This window comes from Phalacrocorax carbo, chromosome Z, assembly GCF_963921805.1.
Source record: "Phalacrocorax carbo chromosome Z, bPhaCar2.1, whole genome shotgun sequence".
Taxonomy (NCBI): domain Eukaryota; kingdom Metazoa; phylum Chordata; class Aves; order Suliformes; family Phalacrocoracidae; genus Phalacrocorax; species Phalacrocorax carbo.
This window is the reverse complement of record NC_087548.1, coordinates 44,631,262-44,652,727: the sequence shown is the minus strand read 5'-3', so window position 1 is coordinate 44,652,727 and position 21,466 is coordinate 44,631,262.

The window sequence follows — 21,466 nt, the reverse complement described above, 5'->3', positions numbered from 1 at the left end:
CAACCCTTCTCTGGTAGCCTGCATTGAAACCCGTGACTTGGTTCTGCGGGTTTTAGGGGGATTTGTCATCACACCCACATAAAATCCCAAAATGTCAGAGGAACAAAAAGATGTAAACAGCAAGAGCGTTCTCATGCCTCTGTTCCAAGCATGCAGTTCCCATTCACAGCTCTGGATCTGAAAGCTCCCTGGCAAACATCCTTTTCACATTTTACACCCACTGATTATGGGTGTGGGCGTGTGTGTGTGTGTGTTACTGCTAATACCCAGCGAGAGCCCATTTTTGTTGGATGAGAGAAGTCTGCTGAACTGATATTTTGGAAGTCATCATGTGATGTTAGCCAAACGCTAACATTATTTTTCTTCACCCACATACTGCAGGGAGCCAGAAAATGAGGCAGCTGCCTGCCGCTGCTGTAACTTCTCCAGGCTGGCACTGCAGCACTCACAGCCTGCCATCAGCTCCGACCAGCTCGCAGGTAGCAAAAAGCATGCATAATTCACATTTATGTCTCAAGAACAAATTGACCCCAGCAGTTTTGAGGCCTTCGGCAAAATTCCCTTGCAGCCCTTGGTTTGTTTTCTGAATTAGAAATATACTTGAAGAAAGACCATCAACTTAGCATGAAAGCTGTAAGAAACACCAAGGGCCTTGTGTGTATTTCAGGGTAAAAGTTTTTCATCAAAATTGAAATATCACTGATTCGCTCCAGTGGGATGGCCTCTCTCTTTAGCAACTAAATTTTTTATGTATTTTTCTCCTCTACTTTTACTTCAGATAGGTATGTTTTGGATTGTCAAGGTTACACAGGATTTAGCGTCCTTGACTCAGTAATGTTTCCGAAGTGAGTGATTTACTTGCAGTGTCTAGAGATTCCAGCTATTGTTTTCTGTTCTTCTTACTTAACAAAATGTTTGAATAACAAACAAACTAAGCCGTTTCCCCACAATTGCTGATGCATGTGGCTCACCTGGTTTTTGTATTCCTGATGTGATTCTATTATTGTGTCTCTTCTGGGCAGGGTATTTTCAGAAATTAGACAACAGGAAGCAATTTAGGGAGGTTCCTCCCAAGAGCTTGAAGACTGGAACACAGCTTTTTAATGGCTTTAAAAAGAGAATTTCTACATATCAATCATGCTGACATTTCTTTCTAGCAGAGGTGTAAATAATCCATAAGGTTCCAATTTGTGTTTTTTTTTTTAATACTTCTTTAGAAAACAAACTTAGTTAATTTGGAAATAGTTGTGGGTAGTACTAAACAACATTTCCAAGGGAACATCTTACCTAAGACAACCAGCTGAAACTGTGAACAGAAGAAGAAATTCTTTCAGTCATTTCTTCCTTAGTAGCACATCTTGGAAAGCAGAAAAGCGTAAGCCCCAGCTGCTGTCACTAATAAATGAGGTATGAAACAGCTGGACAGCATACTTTGGGACAGATTTTTCTGCACACTTTTGCAGCCATGGGCCTAGGTCTGAGCAGACACGGTCAACCAGAGCCTCTACTCATATGAATCAGCCTGGTTCCAGTCAAATCGCCACAGATGTCCAATGACACCCAAGAAGAGATCAGGTACCTCATGAACAATATATTTAAAGTGCAAGATTATTGTGCACTCTGAGTTCTGAAGGACAGAAAGGAACATTTTGGGGGGGAAACAAAAGTTATTGTAGAATAGAAGAGAAACATCTTCCAAATTCTCAGTTTTAAGAGTCCTTCCTTCAGGTTGGACTTTCGCATCTCACATCTGTCCTAAACAACTGCAGTGGAGATGGCTGTGTCAGTGCTCTTTCCTTAGAAACCTTCTGGGGCCACTTTGCTGCCTTTGCATGATGCACTGTGAGAAAGGGCCTAGCTGTTCCCTGCAGCACCGTCCTGTAGTTACAGTAACATAACTCCACTGACTTTCCAAGAGCTTTACACAGGTCTAGGTTGGCAGGGAGGGGAAGATTCGAAGAGTGGTTTATTTTATTTAAATTTAGACATTTCTGTACTGAGGGACTGCTGCAGGGCAAAGTATCTACATACATTATTGAGTCTGTCTTCACAATGAGGTGCATAGCATGTGCAGGTGGGGAGCAGGAGGGAAGCAAAGCAGATCCTCGGACACATGCACACAGACCTGAACCTGAGGACTAAGTTTCCTTCCCACATGTTGCAGCCAGCAGCTGAAGGAGCACAGCAGCCTGCCAGATTTGATGCCAGGGACTTAGAAATCAAGGTGAAACCTAGCAACCATGTTTCTTGGTCTAAATGCCGAATGTTTTTTCATTGTTTTCCTTTAGCAAAATTGGCTTTTATGTGATTTTTACATTTCCCTTTACATATTGAACTATCATATTCTCAAGCCCTTGTAATGGCTTCCATTGGCTTGACTAAGGGTTGGATCATGCCTTTAACAATGCATCGGTGAGGAAAATTTTGGGCGAAAAGAAAGCAGAGGCAGAGACAAGAAATCATTTCAATTTTGTTAGATTTTCCTTTGCAGCTTTGAATTTAAAAAAAAAAATTACGTTCAAGAGCAGATAATTTTTCCCTTTTCAAAGCTAGGGTTTGGAACAGGCTCAGAGAAGGGATGGCAATGGTAATGCTGATGCCAGGGGTCCCACACACATGGTGCTGCACTTTAAAATCCAGCTAACAGGACACCAGGGGACACTCTTGTATTTCTTGTTTGGGCAGCCATTGATAAAAACAGGATGTTTTGACTGGACAGTCATGCACAGAGTCATAGAATCATTTAGGCTGGAAAAGTCCCTTAAGATCATCAAGTCCACCATTAACCTAACACTGCCAAGTCTACCACTAAACCATGTCCCTAAGCACCACATCTACCCTTCTTTTAAATACCTCCAAGGATGGTGGCTCAACCATTTCCCTGGGCAGCCTGTTCCAATGCTCAACAACCCTTTCAGTGAAGAAATTTTTCCTAATAAGCAATCTGAACCTCCTGTGGTGCAACCTGAGGCCATGCATATAAATATATATGTGAATGACATAATGAGAAATGAAAACCAGTAATGGTAGAGGCCTAGACTATGCTATCCACCTGCCTGCACTACTCCTACACCACTCACATGTTTAGTAGGGCACATTCTCCTTTGATAACAAATTCAACAGAAGTTTGAGGAGGACCTGCTTTCTTTTCCCACCACAGGCAAAATATATGACTTCATGTATCCTCTATCCCAGAGAAACGGGATACTTGAGGGCAAGTTGGTTGCTTGGTCTTCCCATCCTTTGGACAACAGTGTCACCTCTGGAGCAGCGTGGGTGAGCTAACTGAAGCACCTTCATACAAACACAGCATGGCCTTTTACGTGGATTTGAACACCACATCCGGCCTTAACAAGGAAAACATGAAAGGCAGACATATGGACCTCGGACTCAGGGAGGCTATAGTTACTGACTGTTTTATAATAATATTAATATTTACCATATGAACAGAAGTCCTGAGTGTCTGTGTGTGATGACCTGTTAAGTATCTGTTTGCTAGGGTATATAGCCACTGTGATCTTCACAAAATGGAAGTGCCCTTGTTCTAAAAGCTGAAAAATAATAATCTTTAAACTATTTATAGTACAAGGAGTGCCATAGTTTCTAAATCCACTTAACCACCTAAGTAATATTCTTTAACTCGAGAATCCAATTTATTTTCCACTTTAATAGGTACATGCAGTGAAAATTTGAGACATAGCAGCAGGCATTGCATTTGTAGCTAATTAAGGAAAACTGGACTGAGCCCAGATGTGGATTATGCAAAGTGATTACTGGTGTTCTTTAGAAGCTGATAATTTTGAAAGCATTTCCTTGTGTTTGTTCACTTTTTCCAGTAAAGCAAGATAAAAAGTTTCTGAAAGGAGGAAAATAGGTTTCTACGAAGTAAAATTGTCAATGGCAATTATTTCCATCATTTCAAATTGACATGTATGGTAGTTAACGATAGGGTCACAGCCATTCTTTCAATCAAAACTTGCTGCTTAGTTGTAAACCAAAGTAAGCACTGCAAGTAGTTTTCAAGCATGAAGTGACATTAGATGTGGAACTCCACACAATAATTCCCACTGGAAAAATCTGAGAAATAGTGATATTTCATTTTTTGTTGGGCAAAAACAGGCAACAAAATAAGCACTAATTGTTAAAGGTAAGGTTGTGCTATGTTTAATTCCACTGAGCTACTGAAGTGAATTAAGGTGTTTGTCAAGTAAGAAGCCAGTCAACCTGAGGAAATGAGATAGAACCAGGCTTCCTAGAAGCAAGAGAATGCCAGTGCTGTGCCAGGACCTTTGATACAACATCAAGAAATACAAAAGATATGTTGCACAAACAAACAACAAAATACTTTTAAATCTTCTATTGAAAGAAAATTTATTTTAAGATTTTTTGATAGGTTATCAAATTGCCATCAGAATATTGGGGTGGAAACTGCCAAAAAAGAAAAAAAGCAATTTAGAAAGGTATTTATGCTGATTTTGTGGTGGGAAACTTGCCTGTGTGCTTGATTATACAAAACTGAGAAGTGATTTGGCAGTATCCATAGCAGCTTCTGCTTTCTCTCTTTTTTTCTCTCTCTTGTTTTAAGGTCTATTGATCTTATCATTAAATACTAGCAATTCAGCATAACTGAGACTTGGAATTGAGTAAGAAACTTTCCAAATAGAAATATTGCCATTCTGTAGTGCAATCATTACAAATTAATGTGATTTTTAAAAACAATATGACCCTCCTGGGTTTTTGTAATCACTTGTTGAATTACCCTTCTCTATTTGTTTTAATTATGTTGACAAATATTGCAGCATAAGTATAAAATAAACTTTGGTGGTGAAACAGAACAGACTGGATTTTCCATTTCCACTCTGCCACAGTGAACTAAATTGGGCTGTTGTACATTTTCTGTTTCTGTTGCTAAAGACATTTAAGATTATTACAGCCCTATGAATGAAAGGGAGTTTTCACACTGCAGCTTTCTCAGTCTACTGTCCCTGGTAGCAGAGCCAAGATGGTCATTTGCAATTCTCATTCCCACCAAGCACTTCCACCCCATAAAAGCCTCAGGATACCTCTGCAGCACTTTGTATCTGTGCCCACATTGTGTCTGTGATCACCTGCTAAGGGACCACAGGTAACCAGATGTGCACTCACTGGGTGCCCAGCACAGAACCAGCCCTGTGCACTGGGGCAGTGTGAAGACAAGTGAGATGTTGGAGTGGACCTCAGTGAGGTGGTAGATGCTCCTTCACAGCTTGTTGCAGTGGGGAGACTGTTGCCTAAGCAGCCTCTGCCCAAAAAGTTTGCAACCAAGGAAAGAGATTAGAAGCAGATGCAGACAGACTGTGAGCACAGGGCAGCAATAACTTGCTAGCAGTCTCATCATCCCCAAAGCTCAACTTCTGTCTGCTTCTTGGAGGCACCAGGGAAAAGGATGGTGTTAAAGGAAAGCAAGGTCGTTTTGGAATTGTTTCCTACAAGTTCTTTTTGAACAAGAGAACAGCATCACGACAGAAACCGCAAAGGCACTTGTTTGTCACTTAAGGAAGTGGTGAAAACCCAATCATCCAGGTTTTCATCTAGTTCTGGACAAGATGAATGTATGGTCAGACTGGATCTTGGGGAAGCAGGTTGGTGGATAATGGTGTCTGCTTCCTTTAGTATTTTTGTTAAGATGAGCAACAGCAGGCATGAATAATGAAGGTTACACACTGTGGACACTTGTTAATATTCAGAGCAGAATTATGCTGTATTAGAAGATTTGTTAGCAAAAGGGACTTTATCATGTCATCTGAAGCCAAAACGCAGGTACATGAAAAAAACAAAACAAAACAAAAAAGAAGTAGTGACAGGGTAATGAATAATTATCACACAGAGGACTGACCTATGTTTAATCAAAGTGAGTGCAGATGGAAGTACTGGACCTGTAATGAGCTATATTTCATTTGTGAGCATAACTATTGCCCTTACTGTGCTGAACTCACAGAACTGCACATACAAAATATTGCTAGAGAAAACAGGGAAACTATACTCAGTATTCATTTGTCTGATATGGAGCTCTTACCCTATGCACAGACATATGCTGTTTTTACATGTATTCAGTAACCATCTGCTCTGTTCTTTGCTTAAATTTTGGCTTCAGAAAAAAATAACTTTTATTTTCGTAGTTAAATGTTCCCAAACATAGCAATATATGTGGGAGAATGTATTAGTATCTATGCGTAGGAGATCAAGAAATAAGCTGTCTATAAAGGTAATATTCCATCCTAGTCATATTAGTAAAAACTTGATTATAAGTTTTCTAGCCTATTTTCATTGCTTGCAGTGACAGAAATTTTGAAAGCAATTAGTAGCAGAGAAAGTTAAAGGTAAGGTTGATTTTAAAACCTTTCAGTTTCAATGATTTACAGGGGTATTAGTAGTTCAGCTAAAGATGTTTCTAGGAATACACAAGAAAAAATTCTTCTTTGATATCCATCCTTGCAATACCAGAATTTAGCTCATAGTTTTTACTTTGGTAGCATCTCTAGAGACTGAGTTTGCAGCACCAGCAAGTCACTCTTTCCTATAATGAGCCCTTAAAAAAGTGTGTACTTCTTGATGCTAATTTCCAGTGTGTTATTGCAGGAGAGTGAAGCAAATATTCTTAACTGGAATTAGCTTTTTCAAAGATTTCTGTGTGCATGGTGTCATCACAGGTGCTAAGTATTTCTTCAGAGTCTTTCATTTCCTTAGTCAGAGAGATCTCTGTAAGGAAAATAAAGCTGTGTTTTCCCTGTGGCTGCAATGATATCCGCATAAATCCTACAAAATGCAGTGTAGTGGTAGATACAGTCCTGAAGTATTTGGGGTCTCTTAATCTTTATTCTCAGGCTTGTTCTGGGAGTACATGAAAAGGCATAGCAAGGTGCCCTTTCAGAGGTGTGCTGGAGCTCTCCAGGATCTCCCACACTGGATGTGAGCCACTTGACTTTCATACAACCATTCTTGACTACAGTCTTCTACATCAGAAGACCCACCAATGCTGTGCTTGTTTTCACAGCCCTGAAACCCCAGCCGATGCCCTTGCCCCCCCTCCCACCGACTGGGCACCACAGCCCTGCCGTCCCCTGCACCCACCACCTGTCCACAGCAAGTCTCCCTAGAAGCATCAGTGGGATCAGGCCCCAAGACTTCTCAGATGTTGCCAAACTGCAAATTTTGGATGGTTTCAACTTGAAACCAGGAATTTGACCAGATTTGCTTGAAGACAGGCCCAGTTTCATTCAATCAGTGTTACAAACTTCAACAAACAGAGTCTGGGTTTTGACTTTCTTGTGAAACTTGAAACCACACGTGTTCCACATGGTTTAGGTTTTTATTGTGAATATCTTCCACAGCTCTATGGGAATAGCCTTTTCTTGTGGGCTTTTAGCATTTCCTATCCGAGCCAGAGCCATAAAAAGCAAAGGCTGGAAAATATGAAAACTACAATTATGTGGAAAAAAAGGGGGACTTAACTTTTTAAACCTCAGAAAATGTTTGTGTTCATTTAGAGCGCAGACTGAAGTTTTGAATTAATTCATGTTTTATTTTAACTGTTAGCCTTAATTAGGTGCACTCAGGAGAAATCTCTTCCCCTCTAATATAAAATCATGGAGCTTGCGACACATGGAAATTATAAACACTTTGGAGTGATTTGAGAGATGGGTGTTGGCTTTGCAGCAGCAGAAGAGCAAATATTTACAGTACATTAGGCTTCACTTCACTTCTAAATTATTATCTTCCTCTTCGGAATAATCTGTTTTCCAAAGACACATTGCTACTAATGCTAGTCCCCGCCTCATCCATTTTGTTGCAGGCAATTATTTTTCCGTCCTTTCTATATTGAAATTTCTTGCTCTAGCTCTCCTCAGAGTCAAATGAAAACTGAGGAAATCCTTAATTTGATGTGTCTTTTGTCCCTGAATCACACTGTGCCCTCTGGCAAATTATTACACTTCTCTGAGCTTCAGTCTTCTTTTTTTCAAAATAAAAATACCAATACTTAACTTCCCAACAGAGGTGTTAATTAATTCATATCCATGAGAGGACTTTAAAATAGAAAGTGATACATAATGTTAATTAGTTGTACTATAATTGCTTATTCCAAAAGCCCAAATAAGCTGTTACTTTAAAGATTACTTAAATTAGTGCTAAAATATTATCATCTTTGGTCTCACAGGGTTCAGTTACGGGAAGTTAAATACAACAAAAGCAACACTATGACATAAAGGGGATGAAATAATTATATACACCGTTTTTATTCCCCTGATAAAACTTCTGCAGAGCATGATGTGCTATTAGGGTTTGCAGTAAAAGTACAGCAACATGGCTTTGCGCTTACAATAGCTAAAACCATCTGCGTACGTGTAAAACCTTTGCTGGCAGTTTTCCATGTGTGGTTCATGCATTCCTTTGCCTGTGCAATTTGAAGCTGTCAAAAACTAATTAAATAATTATGTGGTTGTTACTGCAGCTGTGTGTATTCTTCATTACGTTATAAGGCTGCGGTTTGAGGCACTCTCCTGCTCTAGGTTTCAAAATATTAGTAATGGAAGGTGTGTTGTTGGTGCATGTTCAGCTGCTGCCAGAAAAAGCAGAGAGGGAAGGGAACCGTCTTTAATGTCAGTCTATCATTGCACTTTATGCTGTATATTCCCTGTATACAGCACAGAGGTGAATACGAATTGGCTTCTGGCAGCCTTCTTGTATTGGGCAGAATTCAGCACGGCCTGTCCTGAGTACAGGACAGAGAAAAGTTCCCACTATACCTCTGAGGTGGATGCATATCTGAAGCACGGATGTGGCTTTGTAGTGCCTCTCAACCTGGGGAGGTAACTTGGAGGGTGACAACAGAAGAAGAGCAAAGCTGTGGGGAAGACTATCTCCCCTCCTCCCTGACCAAGAAGGGGACTACTCTCGGTCCTGCTCTTTACTCACTCCCTAACCCCAAGGATATCACTCCCTGGGCCCACTGCCCTATCAGTAAATAATGGATAATACTCTATTACCTCCTCCAACAACATATTGGGTGGGTTTGTTAATGCTAGTAATTCAACTTGATCTCAGACCGAGGGTGCTACCCAGATACACCATGGTATTACAGTATTCTGTGGTTGGCAATGATGCCAAATTACCACACCACCACTCACTAGCGTTAGATTTTTTCAGTTGAAGAACAAGGAGTTGTCACTGCAGTAAAATAATCCCTAGTGAACACCCCCCACCCTCCTCACGGAAATTACTCTGTAAACAGAAAAACATACCTATTATTTACAGTGACTAAAATGCCCTATAGACATAACCCTGACTCATGTCTCCCACCACAGCATAAGATAGAGAGAAGGGTAGCAGTCCCAAAGAAGACGGCATCTGAGATCTCTTTGCTGAGGAAGACTTTTCTTAGAACTGAAGTAGTCATGAGGCCACTGAAGCGGCCTAAATCCAGGTAGTGCTGCTCTTTCCAGACCAAACCTGCCAATATTAAAGATGTTTTTCACTGCCACAGAAGAGATGCTGTGGTTGCACATGCAGTGTACACTTTAGAGACAGCACAGCTGTTGGAAGAACAGTGAGTTACTGCAGCAACAAAGCTACTTAATAGAGTGTCTCTAATTTATTATATTTATGGAGCAACTTTACTTTTAATAAGGTTTTCCTCTAATTTGTGGAACTGTCTCATCACATTAGCAGTTGTCTGCTTGTCTAGAAGTTAAAAAATACTAATAAAGGGAAAATTCCAGATGCTAATTTTCTTTCATATTTTCCTTGTATACACACACAGTATAATACATGACCGCAGATGCCTTCCTCCTAATGTCTTAATATGATTTATGACTATCAGTCTAGATGCCACACAGCCTTTCTCTGCACTAGGCAGCCATGACAAAGTTGTTTAAAATCATCTGTTGTCTAAAGCAGCCTTTTTTGTGAGAGCCTTTCTCAGACCTTCCCTCAGAAAGCTTACAGGTGAGTCATAGTAAAATTCCTGAAAACTAAAACTAAACTAAAATAAGCTACTTTCTGAAAATCCAAGTTGGAAGCTAACGATCCTGCGAGTTCACAGGGGCTTCTGGAAAGCAATGCATGTCTTTGGGTCCCTCTTGTGGTCTGGCAGTAACAAGCTGCCACCATCAAGTCTTGCATGATCCCAAACACACCAACACGTGAGAAGACACGCATGTTCCCAGAGACACAGCCGCATCTGGCACAGACAAAGGAAGGACAGAGGTGCTGATAACCAGTGTGAGAGCTGGTCCAAGCCCATTTCTCACTGTTACTATTATTGAAATTGCAGAGAAATTCTACGCCGAGCCAAATAGGACTACTCCATTTTCACACTAAAACCTACTTTATTCCACTCTACCACATAAACATAATGAAACTACTGCAAACTGCAATCGAACATGCACAAAGGGTACCAGGACATGACTGTGTTTCACCTGACTTCCAGATATATATCCAAGATTGTAATTCAAGATTTTGAATAGATGTATGCTAAAGATTTCATATATTCAAAATTTGGTATATCATGTATTTGTATATTCAAGGTTTTGAAGGCACTCTTCTTAAGCATAACCTTTGGGATTACTGCAAAGCAAAGTTTGTTTAGCATAATATAAATTTGGGTTTTGGATGATTCTTGTCACTGAATGAAATATGATAAATATCCACTCTCTCTGAGCTCCACCTGGCTTACAAGCTAACAACCTCAGGAACAAATTCAGACATGTATGCAGTAGCCTGCTATTGCAAATTTGGGGAAGTCAAGAGGAAGATGAAGGAATTATAACACATCCTTAAAAATGGGTGGCTCTGTCCGAAGCAACAAGGTCCTTTTGGTTCCTTTACTCCACCCAGGCACCAAGAGGCGACACAAGAAAGGCATGCGCTTTCAGGTCTGTGCGGAAGGTGTTTCAGAGGGGCCTAAGCGGTGTTGTCTCCTCCCTCCAGCTGCTCCCGCTACTACTGCAGGCCCTCAGCAGGCACGAAAGGTTCAAAGAGATATGAAGCAATAGCTGGGCAAAGAGACCAGTGCAACATCTGAAGCCATAAAGAACAGTAATATCTGTGTTTGGAGGAGTGTGTGCTAATAACAGAGGTTCACCCCAGACAAAAAGGCTGCTTGTTGCAGCCCTGCCTTTACTATCACCCATCTGCCTGCAGTGGCCAAGATCCTGCTTGCCTTTGCTAACTAAAGGGGAGTGTGACAACTTCATGTCCTTCCTACCGCCTGGGTGCCTGTCATTGCAGGACCTCTTTCACCTCCCCCAGACATAACTCTGTGCAGCATTGGCCATGTTCCTCAAAAAACTTTCCTGAAATGCCACTGATCTCTCCTTCTCCCTCCAACAGATCCGTGAAATTGCCAGAGACTCCTCTGAGCCCCTTTCTCCTGCCTCCCATCTTTCTTCCCCTACCTGTATCCTCCTCCCCAGCACCAGCTATACCACTACCAAAAACCACACTTTTCTGCCCCTAATGAGCTATCTTGCTCTCACCCATAGGGAAGCAAAGTTCATTTTTGCCTGTGCTACGGAGAAGTCTTAAACCACTCTGACCTTATTTATAATGTTGGCTCACTGTTATTTGTCACAAAGGAACTGTTAATGGCAGAACTGATTTGCTCCAGACTACAGGTGAATGTACTACTAGTACATATATCAAACAAACCAGCAGTGTTGTATGTAACAACTTGCATCTCTGATTTTGCCAACAAAGTACCTATACACTTTCTTGGAAACTATAAATATCAATATGTCCAGGCAAAACCTAATTGTTTCTTTCCAAATAATTCTCTAATCCACATATCTAATGGCCCAACATCAGAAAGGCTATCCTAAAACTTTTGGCTTAAGACTGTCCACTTTCCTAGTTTCCTCATTTTAGAAATATTTACATCTTCCTACATTACTCATATACTCCAGGGGCTTTTTACACTTGCCTAAATACAAATAACTTGATGCATGTGAAAAGATAATACAATATATTTCTAACACTGGACGATATGTAAGGTATATGTTGGTAGGAATAAAAAAAACACAGCAGAATTTGTTTGTCTTTTATGCATAATTGCTGTTCTGCTTCCTTTAGTAGGAAGGCAGACCTTTTCCTCTCAGAGAGAATATGTCTCCACTGCTTGGAAAACCACACCACAACAATGCTAATAATTCCCTAGATGCCGGCACCATGTAGTTGAAGCTGACTGGAGCTAAACCCGCATTTCCTCATGTCAGCTGCCTTCTTAAGAATACATAGGAAATACATACAAGCAAGCGAAAACTACTCCAAAAAAGTTAACTTCATTCAGTAGTTCTCTCTATTCCTTTTGTTACCTCCGAACAGAGCTGTCAGATACATCCTCTTTTCCAGTCTGAAATCCTTTCTGGGGAGATTTTGGGGGCTTTGGATATTTACATTAGATTTTCAGGCATCTGACAGCCTCTGCAGAGAGGCAGTGCTTGTTTCTAATGGACACCTGAAAACCCTTCACATGCCCCTCAAGCACAAACAGGGCATGCGACCTCCCGACATACTTGCAGCGGAAAGCCCATCATCCTTCCCTGTTTATTCGGAGCTGCCAGAGACAGGAGCTGCAGCTGCAGGGCCACAGAGGAAGTGCTGTCCTGCTGCAGGGGCCGGTGCCACAGGACAAAGTGCAGGACGAAGTGCAAGTCCTCATGTGAGCCCGTGGGGAGCACTTCCAAAACAGCTCTGTTCACCTACACCTGCGCTGTACTTCTATGTGTCACACAAGACACTGTTCAGAGCTGAATAATTTTCTGGGTCTTTTCCTGCTGTGTAATGGTAGACAGTTACTGTTCCAAGAGTGGTTTTTTTGGAGGAAAGATATGAGCAACTCCCCCCAAAATGCACAATATTACAAAGCCTTATTTGTCCTCATCTGCCCATAGCTTCTCACTGAAAACAACCCATAGTACAAAAGCACAGCCATAATAAGAGTATGCTTTGAAACGTAAGCAGCCATTTTAAATTTAAATGCCTAAAGGCAACACGTAGGTCTTACATAACTAGCCTCATTTTTAGAGATACTAAGCACCACCACTGAATGCAGGAGGAACTGAACTGGAGGAAGATCAGTTCTTCTGACTACATGCAGTGCGCAACTTTGAATTTTACAGCCCAGTTATTATAGGCAATCATCTTGAGAAAATCTTGGTGTAAGAGTATCTTTGGTACTTACTGTTTCCTGAATTGTGGTTATTTTCTATTTTTGAAGTCAATAGAAATACATCAGTTCAAATTAACTGAGTGTCTGACCCCTCATATTTGCATACACATATATGCACATATATATGTACGTCTACCTGTGTGTACATAGGTTGTATTTAATTAAAGTATTTAATTTAATACTTTTTAACAAAGTAATGCTTCTTATAAACAGTAAATTAGGGAAGTCAATACTATCTATATACTTTTTACAACAAGAAATTCTCACAATGAGCAACATGTTGTGTTCTGTACCTCTAATTTATTATAATGTTCAAAAAATCTGTTAACCTGGGAACTAAAAAACATGCAGGGGTTGTAAAACTATCCACTATAATAAAAGACTTACACACTTTCAGCTAGCTGAGGAACTGGGAATTAGGTTGATGGAAGGGATTACTGCTTGATATTTTCCGTAACATCAGCAATCTTGTCCAAATCCCCTGGTTGCTCTGAGAGGAGGAGACATCTGTTTTATGGGGTGAGCACATATCCTGGAATGTCTGCCATGAGATGGCGTCACAACCAGGCTTCATTACCCCTTCACACATCAAGCATGGTTTACACTTCACAGTGCCATGGAAAAAAAAATCACAGCAAAAGCATTGTTGTAGACACAGTCCTACAGATTAGAAAGATTCCTTGCTAGTGTCATTTAGTTAATGTGGGGAATGACTGCAGGGGCTGTACCAGCATGTGGATCATTTAGCCATTTACAGTGCACCACAGGTTTGCATTGTGATCTTCTGCTAGGAGGATTTGCCTGCTTAGCTCACTTTCTAGCTTTTGGGTTCTGGCAAAAAGTCCAGCTGGAGACCAGTTCCTAGGGGTATGCCCCAACAGCTGATACTGGGATCACTACTGTTCATCATTGTCATGAATGACCAGGACGCTGGTACAAAGTGCACCCTCACCAAGTTTGTGGCCAGTACAAAACTGGAAGGAGAGGATGGTACACCAGAGGGTCCTGGACAGGCTAGAGAAATAGGCCCAGAGGAACCTCATGAAGTTCAAAAAATGGAAGTGTGAAGTCCTGTCCCTGGGGAGAAACAGCCTCAGGCACAAGTACATGCATCCCAGTCCTTGGAGATACTCAAAACCCAATGGGACATGGTCCTAGGTAACTTGCTCCAGGTGACCCTGCTTGAGAAAGGTGGGTAGACTAGATGATATCAAGAGGTCCCTCTCAACATCAGTCATTTTTCTGTGACAAACCTTTGGGAACTGGAATGAAGTTTACAGACCCACGTGCCTGGGCAGACATATCTTCTAACTCTATCTATGCCTGCAGAAGGTGTTACCCTTTCCGTTTATGAAATTTTTCCTCAGGCCATTTATTTCTCATGTTATCAATTTTATAACAGGTATAGGCATGTTTTATGCCTGAGACAAATGAATCCATTCTCAAGAAAAGATCAGATATGGTGGTCATCTAGAGTTTTTTAAGACAATGGTGATAGTTAGCTACTTGTATTTCACTTCCCTCTCTCTTACAGCCTCTGTGCTTCAGAGCAAAGAAAGTATTCAGGTGAAAGTTTGTTAGTGTAATGAAGTTTTTCAGAGAGCAGGAACCTATCTAAAATGGTCTCTTAGTTGACATTGACACGGAGATTGAGCACTTGGGTGTGGCACAGGGAATCACAAGCACACTGTCTTTAGTGAGCCTGGTGAATGGCAGAAACCCCAGCCTGGGAGGGCAGGCAGTCTGGTTTCCACTGGGATAGAGTTAGACTTCTTCATAATATCTAGTATGGGGCTATGTTTGGATTTTTGCTGGAAACAGTGGTGATAATGCGGAGGTGTTTTAGTTGTTTCTAAGTAGCCCTTACACTGGCCAAGGACTTTTTCAGCTCCCCGTGCTCTGCCGGGTGCACAAAAAAATGGGAAGGGAGGGGGTACAGCCGGGACAGCTGACCCCAACTGACCAGAGGGATACCCCATACCATATGACGTCATGCTCAGTATATAAAGCTGGGGAAGAAGAAGGAAGAGGGGGACCTTCAGAGTGATGGTGTTTGTCTTCCCAAGTAACCGTCATGCACGATGGAGCCCTGGGTTCCTGGAGATGGCTGAACACCTGCCTGCCCATGGGAAGCGGTGAATGAATTCCTTGTTTTGCTTTGCTTCTGTGCGCAGCTTTTGCTTTACCTATTAAACTGTCTTTATCTCAACCCATGAGTTGCCTCGCTTTTACACTTCCAATTCTCTCCCCCATCCCACCAGGGGGGAGTGAGCAAGCGGCTGCGTGGTGCTTGGCTGCTGACTGGGGCGAAACCAAGACACAGGCAAAGCACAATTTGTATGGAAATTGTGGCAGAAGACTCTACTTGCGACACCAGGCTGAAGCCTGTGCTGCCATTTCCACTCCCCCCTCCCCGTTGTCCTTACCAAGACTAGCTATATTTTTAATCACATTTTATTATCGCAGCTTTATTTCACTGCATAAGCATGTCTTTAAACCCTGTTTTCATGGGCAGGTTGACCTAGAGTTGTTCAGGAATACTTTTGAATCTGCTGCCATCTAGTGAGCAGAAATCAAGCTGAACTGAATAGGTTTTGAGGCCAGAAGTATTTTTAGCTAAGACATGCAGGATTTTGTTCTATTTCTCCATTTCAAGGTACAACTTATAGTACGGTTTGCATCCATTTCCCCAGTAGGCTGCCGGATCTAAAGATAAAATAGATAGAAGGTCTTCTCTGCCTTATACCTTATATTCTGTCCGGCTAATTCTAAATCACTTCTTTTTTAATGCCTGGAGATTTTCAGTAGATGGCTCTCTACTAATAAATCCATATTTGAACACCTCAATCAAAAAGTTGTGAGCATCCAGGATTTGGACTGGCTGTACTGGTTTTGGCTGGGATAGAGTTACATTTTTTCCCAGCAGCTAGTATGGGGCTATGTTTTGGATTTGTACTGAAAACATGTTGATAACACAGGGATGTCTTCATTGTTGCTGAGCAGGGCTTGCAGAGAGTCAAGGCCTTTGCTTCTCACACCACCCCACCAGCGAGTAGGCTGGGATGCACAAGAAGCTGGGAGGGGACACAGCCAGGACAGATGACCCCTACCGACCAAAGGGATATCCCACACCATATGACCTCATGCTTAGGAATAAAACTAGGGGGAAGGTTAGTGGGGGGGACGCTGCTCAGGGACTGCCTGGGCAACAGTCAGCTGGTGGTGAGCAATCGCATTCATTTTGTTGTGGTTTCGCCCCAGTCAGCAGCCAAGCACCATGCAGCCGCTCGCTCACTCCCCCCTGGTGGGATGGGGGAGAGAATTGGAAGAGTAAAAGCGAGGCAACTCATGGGTTGAGATAAAGACAGTTTAATAGGTAAAGCAAAAGCTGCGCACAGAAGCAAAGCAAAACAAGGAATTCATTCACCACTTCCCATGGGCAGGCAGGTGTTCAGCCGTCTCCAGGATCCCAGGGCTCCATCGTGCATGACGGTTACTTGGGAAGACAAACACCATCACTCTGAAGGTCCCCCTCTTCCTTCTTCTTCCCCAGCTTTATATACTGAGCATGACGTCATATGGTATGGGGTATCCCTCTGGTCAGTTGGGGTCAGCTGTCCCGGCTGTACCCCCTCCCTTCCCAGTTTTTTGTGCACCCGGCAGAGCACGGGGAGCTGAAAAAGTCCTTGGCCAGTGTAAGGGCTACTTAGAAACAACTAAAACACCTCCGCATTATCACCACTGTTTCCAGCAAAAATCCAAACATAGCCCCATACTAGATATTATGAAGAAGTCTAACTCTATCCCAGCTGAAACCAGGACACATTTGCATCACTTGTCTTTTCTTGGGTTTTATTTTTCTCTCTGTTATTTTTTCCCTCTTTTCATTATTACTATTATTGTTGTTATTATCATCATAATAATTATTATTTCTTTTTAATTATTCAACTGTTTTAATCTCAACCTAGGATTTTTCTTTTATTCTGCTGATTCTCTCCCCCACCCCACTGGGTGTAGAGTAAGCAAGCAGTTGAGTGATGCTTAGTTGCCAGCAGGGGTTAAACCATGACCGTCCTTTTTGGTGCCCAACATGGGGCACGGAGGGTTTGACAAAACAACAGATTTGCCAGACCATATTAGAAGGGATTTATATGTGTTAAGAGTTGTGGGTCATGACAGTGATTCTTCTTTTTCTCAATATTAGTTTATCTGATCTGTGCCATGCTCTTTTCTTTTTGCTGTACATGTTGAAGATTGATGTTGGCTTTTGCAGTTTGCTGTGCTTTGTAGTGCTTAGTGATGTTTGCCTGGCAGATTTATTATTAAAACACTGGCCTCAAGCTTAATCTGGTGTTTGGACTCTGTACTGAAGCCATTACTGTACTTCAGGTACCAACTTTTTGAGACAATTAACAATTGTACTTCTTACTCTGAGAGGTTTTTTGTGGAGGAAATATGGAATGGCACCTTCACCACATCCTTCTCTGATGTTTTCTCACTCGTTACAATAACTTTTCAGTATCTTGAACATCCTTGGGTAGTTAAAATACTTCTGTTGGTATTTCTTAGGAATATTGTTTGAGCTTTTTCTAAGGTTAACAAGTTATGTAGGAATATGAGCGAAGTCCTGTGGCAGTATGGTCATGGGTGGCAAGGCATGTGGCAGAATATGGGTAGGTATCTAGAAAACTTCTCACCTTCAATGGTCTGGGACTTCACTCCCAAACAAGTGCAGGATCCTTACAGTGATAGAAGATCTGAAAAAAAAAATGTCCTGTCTACTCCAAAGAGGCACACTTACCGCGCGGTGCTGGGGCCTGGCCAGCACCCAGCAAACACTGCTCTATACTATGCAGCACCCTCAAGGAGAAGAGAGGGTCTCTGGATCTGAAAACGTATCAACAGACATAATGGGTAAACCAGAGACTATATCAGTCACCCTATAATTAAAAAGAAAGAATGGAATTGTAAGTCAGCTCATTTAGTGAGGGATGAAAAAACTTCTCCTAGGAGGGAGCAGGAATAAGAGTCAAAAGAGGCAGCCTGTTCTGCATCAAAGCAGTCACAAGAACAGGAGGAGGAAGAGGCTGAGATCATAAATGAGGCAGAAACCACCTGATCCCTATCCCTAAGTGTGCTGCAAGCTATGAGAAAAGATTTTAGCCATCAATAAGGCGAGCAAATTCTCAGCTGGTCACTCCAATGCTGGGATATTGAGGCCAATAGTCAGGAATTAGAGGGTAAGGAAGCCTGGCAGCTGGGATCCCTTGCTAAGGATAAAGCCATAGACAAAGGAATTGGAAAAAGGGCAGGAGTCCTCAGTGATTGGCAGTGACTCCTGTCAAGTGTGAAGGACCAGTATCCTTTCAAGGAAGAACTTGCAAATTCCCAAAGCAAATGGACCACCACTGAAGGAGGTATCCAATATCTGGGGGAATTAGCTGTGGTGGAGGTGATCTACAACAACCTGGATGACAACCATGTATCCAAAGACCCAGATGAAATCCAGTGCACGTGGTCCATGTGGTGAAAGTTTATATGAAGTGCACCGATGTCACACGCCAACATCCTGGCGATAATGAACTGGACAGACACAAAGGCAGCAGCTTTGAATGGACTGGCCAGACAACTCCAAGAAGAGAAAGATAATCTCGCTTTCTCCCTATGGGTCTGTGTCTTGGCTGTGAAGGAACTGAACCAAAAATTGTCTGAGCAATCCAAGAAGTATAGGTCTTCCTCAGCCACACCAACCAATGTCTCAGCTATTAAGTCAGCCTAATTCTGTTCAAGGGAGAGAGTACGGGTGGCACACACCACATGCAACCCTGTGGGTCTTCCTGCATTACTGGGGGAGGACAGGAGGAAGTGGGATGGTGTACCTACCTGGAAACTAGAAGCTCAGGTACAAGAACTGCAAAGAAAAACACCAGTCAAAAGGCATCCATCCAGGAAAATTAGTGCTCCAGTGTTTCTTGGGCAGAGTAGAAGGGCTGATTGTATTTTTGACCATGATGAAACGACTTCTGTTTTTCAGTTACAAAAATCAAGTAATGAAGACTCTGACCAGGACTAGAGGGGTCCTGCCTTTGGCAGATGGAGGAAATGGACAATGGGGTTTACTGGACTGCATGTGTTTAACAGCCTGGCACATCAGCCCTGATGATGTAATCAAACAAGCCAAGCAGCTAAAGCCTTTTTGGTATAGAGGGTGGTGGCTGAAATATCAGTGTGGGGAAGCCTGGCAGATTGATTCTATTACACTACCACAAACCTGTCTTGGCAACCACCATGTGCCTACAATGGTGGAAGTGACTACTGGATGGTTGGAAACATACCCTGTGACCTATGCCACTACCTGGAATACTATCTTGGGCCTTGAAAAGCAAGTTTTGTGGCAACATGGTGTCATGGTTTAACTGCAGCTAGCAACTAAGCACCACACAGCAGCTCGCTCACTCACCCTCAGTGGGACGGGGGAGAGAATAAGAAGGGTAAAAGTGATAAAACTCGTGGGTTGAGGTAAAGAGAGTTTAATAGGTAAAGCAAAAGCCACACACGCAAGCAAAAAAAAAAGAAGGAATTCATTCAGTACTTCCCCTTGGCAGGCAGGTGTTCGGCCGTGTCCAGGAAAGCAGGGCTCCATCACAGTTACTTGGGACAACAAACGCCATCAGTCCAAACGTCCCCCCCTTCCTTCTTCTTCCCCCAGCTTTATATGGTGGGGGCATATATAGCCTCATACTGCTTACTATGAAGAAAATTAACTCTATCCCAAACAAAACCAGCCCACACAGCACCCCTGAATGTATTGCATCAGACAACGGGACTCACTTCCAAAGCAACCTCATAAACACCTAGGCCAAGGAGCATGGCATTGACTAGGTGTATCACATCCCCTATCATGCACCAGGCTCCAGGCAAGCTGAATGATACAGTGGACTGTTAAAAACTTTACTGAGAGCAATGAGTGCTGGGACATTCAAGCATTGGGATACACATTTAGCAGAAGCCGCCTGTCTTCTTAACACTAGAGGATCTGCCAGTTGACTGGGCCCTGCCCAGTGAAAACCCTTGTGCACTGTGGAAGGAGATAAAGTCCCCATAGTACATATAAGGAACTGGCAGGGGAAAGCAGTTTGGGTTATTCCTTCCTTAGGAAAGGGTAAACCTATTTGTGGGATTGTTTTTGGTCGAGGACCTGAATGCACTTGGTAGGTAATGTGGAAGGATGGGGAAATCCAATGTGTACGTCAAGGTGATTTAATCCTGGGTGAAAAAAACTCGTGTGAGTGGATGATGGCAGTGTTATGTGATGCCCTATGTCACCACTACTGTGGCTGCTGTATACCAAATGTATTATAGCAGGAACCTCTTGCTGCTAGCCAAGCTAGAGGGAAAAGGAGGAATGTGTTGCAATGGTAAAACTTAGGACCTAATTCAAAGGGACCAGGGGTGGAAAATGTAATGGATATACCTTTAAATTGTTGTAACCCATGATTCAAACTGCATGTTACAGGAAGTACTACAGCAGAAACCACCTGCATCAATAAAGGATGAAACCCACAGGAAGCAGTGCAAGTGCAGCAGTGACGCAACTGGAGCTGGTTTTGGTGCTCAGTAACTCCATGCAGCATACCAACTCTCCTGTCCTGAGTGAATGCCATAACAGATGAAGCCAAAGTCATAGACCAAATCAACGCAATAAACATTTTATGGCTACTTATGGACATTTCACAAACATTTTATAGGGAAAGTGGTGGTTAATGGGGATGTATTTTGATAGGGTGGGAACAGAACATGACGTAAATGGTATGGAATAAGGGCTGGAAAATGTACAGGTTTCAGCTGGGATACAGTTAATTTTCTTTCTAGTAACTGGTATAGTGCTATGTTTTGGATTTAGGATGAGAATAATATTGATAACAGAGGGATGTTTCCATTATTGCTGAGCAGTGTTTACACAGAATCAAGGCCTTTTCTGCTTCTCATACCACCCCACGAGCGAGTAGGCTGGGGGTGGACAAGAAGCTGGGAGGGAACACAATGCTGGGCCAAGTTCTTTTCAGGTGCAAATGGGTCAGCTCTGCTGTCTTCAAAAAAATTTCATCATAAAATATCTGGCAGACAGGCTTTCTGACTTATCTGCAAGTGCTACAGTCTTCTGCTGATGAAGACAAGCAGAAACATTTTCAATACTTCTTAATAGCTTTTCAAGCTGGTGAGTGCTGCAACAGTGAAATGCTGAAGTTACAAAGAGTGCTG